The following is a 4,703-nucleotide window of genomic DNA, read 5'->3' as shown; positions in this document are numbered from 1 at the left end:
CCACTGATGTCACATGGACTGTTTTACCGATGTATTTACTACGTTTCTGGACCTGGGAACATTTCAGTTGCATTGCTGTCTATGGAGGGTCAGATAGCTCTCCGATTTCATAAAAAATTTCTTAATTTGTGTTCCGAAGATGAACAAAGGTCTTACAGGTTTGGAACGACATGAGGGTGAGTAATTAATGACAGAATTTAATGCGACAGCTAGACTGAATGCAATTGTTAATTAACTGTTTAACAAGTGATATAATAATGAATCATTACTGCTTAAAAATGTAAGTAGAAAATTCAACTGATAAAGCATGAAATAAGGTACCAAATCAGTGAATTTGAGTTTAATGTGGGCATATTATCAGTAAAGTAATCATTAAACATTTGTAGTCATTTAAAAAAATATTAGCCATTTATATTAATTCCAAAATAATTCTGTCCACACGAGGGAGCTACAGGGTAGCAAATCCTTCAAGATAAAGACCGTGAAAATGGTTAAATAAAATTGACTTGTAATAAAAAATTGCATATAAATTCATTGTTTTCATAAGGTTTAATAAAGCCCAATGTAATAAGTATGCAAAAACTGTAATCTTTTAAAGATAGACCATTGTTTTTTTACCTTAAGTTTAATGGTGTTGACAATATATTATTCAAGTTGTCAGAAATAACTAAATATGTACAACTGAAGAAGGGACACTATATTATTTAATATATTTGCCTATTGTGCATATAATAATCCTTACATAAAGACTCATAATTTACTTGAAATGAGACATCCATTGTATAACTAGATCATCTACACAAGCCATTGTCCTTGGACCCCAATGATTGCCTCAAGTTAAACTGCATTGTTTCAGTTACCTTCTGTGTTGTTGCCAACGCTTCGGTGACGGGACTGAAATAACAAACAGGGAAAACAATAAAAGGCATGATTTACATTGCATCCAGTTCTCCAAATCCGGCCAAGCTCCATGATTCGTATTTGTATTAATTTTTTTTCTTCATTTGAACTTGTGAATGGATTTTTTGTAAAGTTAAAATCGAATTTACTTTCATCTCGGAAGTGATATTGTGCCTATTTGACAGTTGAGAATGGTCCAATCACATGAGGCCAAAATATATAAAAACAATATTGATTCGCTAAGATCAAAAGTGGGAAGGTCTGGAGCACAGTGCTCTGCACCCTGAGGATAATCTCAAAAGCCAATTAGAGCTCAGCCTCAAGTCACATGCGTTTCAAAAGTTTACAGACCTAATAGGCACCCATTTGTCTGGTGCCTCGGACACACAAAACAAATTAAATAAAGTTTAGATTGTTTTTATTTTTAATACGTGCTAACATGACTACCAGTTGAATAGTATGACTAAACAATGCAATTTCACGATTATTTAGCAATATATATTTAATTTATTTTAAACATGTTCAAGTAGACTTCTTCCCTGACTAACTTGATGGTGGCAGCGCCCCAGCACCCCCATTGACCTGCTGCCACTGATGGAATTAATGACCAATGCCAGTGTATTATAGAACAAGGTGATCAATGGTCAGTATAAAGCCAATATACAATGGAGATCAAAATTAGGGAACAATTTATAAATAATAATTAGATTTTTGCTAAAATATTGTTAATCTTCATCAAAATTTGAAGGAATATCAGCTGTTCATATACCACTGTTCTACTAAGATGTTTGCCAAAATGTCCAAGGCATTTCAATTAAAACCTTTATTTTGTAGAAAACATAGTAATCAAAATTAGAGAACAGTAACCACTGTAGCCCAAAAGAAGATTACAACTAAAATTTTAGAGGGTTACAGCTGTCAGAAATTAGTAGGACGTGTAGAGGCGTTTTCTTTGAGTAACTTAAGCACATTTGCGACCGCAGGACATCATTAGTTTCTCACACCGCGCCTGTGTGATCTTGGTCCACTCTTCTTCCACCCTCTTCCATAGTTTGGTAACTGCATGGGTTTCTTAGCCATAACTTTTTCGTCAAGGATTTTCCAGTGATTTACAATCGGGTTTAGATCAGGACTCTGGGCTGACCATTTCATTATTTCAATGCTCTTAGCTTCAAGGAACTGCTTTATCCATTTTGCAGTGTGCCGGGGGCAGTGTCTTGCATTAAAATAGCAGGCTGATTGGGAGATGCTTGCAGGGAAGGAACTGCATGTTGCTGAAGGAGTTTCTGATAAACATTTGTATTCACCCTGCCATGTAGCTGTATAAGAGGCTCAACTCCTGCTGCGCAAAACATCCCTCAAACCATGACACTTCCACCTCCACCTTTTTCTTTACACACTTGGGCTTCAGTTTTTCCTTAGTTTGATGTTGACCAAAATGTTTCCCATCGGACCCTAATAAATTAAACTTGCTGTCACCACTAAAGTGAACTTTTAACCAGTTCTCCTCTGTCCACACAACATGCTCCTCAGCAAAGGTGAGCCTAGCCTTTTAAATATTTCTGCTGATGAGAGGCTTTGTCACTGCAAAGTGCACTTTCAGTCCGTCTTCTCTTAAACATGCCGAGACAGATCTATACCCTTTTCAGCGCTGAACTGGCAAGCAAATCCAGTTGCAGTGTTGAACCAATTCCCCATTGAGAGTCTTTGCATTATCCTGTCCTCTCATGCATTTGTCTTGCGTGAATGACCAGCCTTTTTGGGGGACATGAATGAATTAGTGTCATTGTAAGCATGGAATATTAGAGAAATCACAGATTTGGAATGACCAACTTCTCTTGCAATGGCTGAAAGGGTCATCCCTTTGGCCTTCATCTGGACAACCTCCTGTAGCAGGGTTTCAATCACCTTAAAAGCGGCCTGCGGGATCTTGCAATCTCAGTGAAAATTAAAGAAATGCTGCCAGGTAAATAGGGTTTGTCAGATAATTAAGGAAATTATGTATAAACATATGTATGTTGCTTCCATTGTCCTCATTTGTAAGTCGCTTTGGATAAAAGCATCTGGTAAATGATTAAATGTAAATTAGCACCAGGCCTTAACACCAATAACTTGTAGGTACTGTATCTGTAAGTGGTCTTTAATTCGATCAGAATTCTTTTTCATACATCTAATTTAAGTTTTCATACTGTGATTCAGAATACAATTAATTTATGAAATATACTTAAAAACTGCCCTTCTGCTCCTGTTAGGATAACTTCAAATAGGACTAAGCAGTGACCTTGAAATTTAGGAAATTATAGGTTGTTCTCTAATTTTGATCTCCAATGTATGTGATGATATCAAATTATTTAATTTAAAGATTGTAAAAAAAAAAATTTTGGTTTGTCTCTAGTACTCAATCTGGTAAAGCTAGGAGGCTGATGAGCCGGTGATGGGACAAAGATAGATCTTCTTCTTGACTTCCACTTTTGCAAACTAGGGCTGCAACTACTAATCGATCAAATCGATAATCTATTATGAAAATCATTGCCCACAGCGCACGTCCAACTTCAGCCGATCACGTCAAATTATAGCACTGAATTAAGCATTTTTATGGACAAAATGCATCTAAAAATTGTGGAAGAAACAGAATGGGATGCTGCGGGAGAATTACATGATCCAAGCTGCCCAAACATGAGATTTCTTTATTTTAAGCTTTAAGCTAATGCATTAGTGTAATGGCTTGCCCTGGCGCTTTGGCAGATGATGTGTGTGCATCCTCAGCGCAAAAAACTTTCTGTTTACGGTCATATCCTTATGTATAAATGTCACTAATTCATGCGAGCATTTCCATTTTTGCATAAAGGTCCGTCCTGACAGTCCGTGTTAAGTTTTACTCTTTATTGAATGAGCGGCGGGCGCGTGCACGCATGTCAGACAGACGGAAAAGAGAGACAATTAATAATCAGCGCAAAAACTGAAATATCTGTTGTTGAAAGTTAAATCGTGGTTTAAAAGTCAACATGTATTGCGAGTATTTTATGAGAGTAGGAACTGTAAGGGAATAACAACAGCGTGTAAATTGTCTGAATATAAATATCAGACGCTTCGTAACCGCCCATTACAGGATAAAGAAATGACAGGAAGTCGTGACTGTGATCAAAGTGAACGTGTTCCTGCAGCAATATGCATAAGCTCTTTAGTAACAGTACTAGCATTAGTATTTCTAATGATATAATATAATTATTGCTGTTATATATGAAAGAAAGGCAGAGAGCTTTATAGTGTTTTTTTTCAGATACCCTATTATTCAAAAAGTACATAAACAATGCCAGCAAGAATGCAAGCTGTTATGAAGGGCATAGGAGGCCTTTTTTATGTGAATAAATACTATTTAGTTAAGTTTATTTGCCCAATAAATGACAATAACATTATTTTGATTTAATCAATTTTTTGATAGATTCCTAAAATTTCTAAAATGTGTTTTCTCTTTATTATGGCAGGTGGTCTAAAGGGGTCATATGATGCGAGATCAATTTTTCCTTTCTCTTTGGAGTGTTACAAGCTCTTGGTGCATAAAGAAGATCTGTAAAGTTGCAAAGACTAAAGTCTCAAATCCAAAGAAATATTCTTTATTAAAGTTAAGAGTCAACCACGCCTACCAAACATGTCTATGTCACGATGTGGGAAGATTTGCATAACACAGCCCAAATGTTCACGCAAAGAAAGAAAGCGTAACTTTTATTCTCGCTGTAGTATTGTTGCCGCCGCCGCCATGTCGTGAAGGCGCTGTGTGATTCGTTGTGAAAGCGAAACTACTT

General features: G+C 36.4%; 1 protein-coding gene across 1 annotated transcript in view; it reads left to right on the top strand.

Moving 5' to 3' along the window:
* Positions 1 to 4,703, top strand: part of mre11 (MRE11 homolog, double strand break repair nuclease) — a 99,278-nt gene that overhangs the window by 3,116 nt on the left and 91,459 nt on the right. The window lies entirely within an intron of this gene.

This window comes from Sinocyclocheilus rhinocerous, unplaced genomic scaffold, assembly GCF_001515625.1.
Source record: "Sinocyclocheilus rhinocerous isolate Xijiao unplaced genomic scaffold, SAMN03320098_v1.1 scaffold702, whole genome shotgun sequence".
NCBI lineage: Eukaryota > Metazoa > Chordata > Actinopteri > Cypriniformes > Cyprinidae > Sinocyclocheilus > Sinocyclocheilus rhinocerous.
The sequence above is the reverse complement of the archived record's forward strand: the minus strand, read 5'-3'. Positions and strand labels throughout refer to the sequence as shown.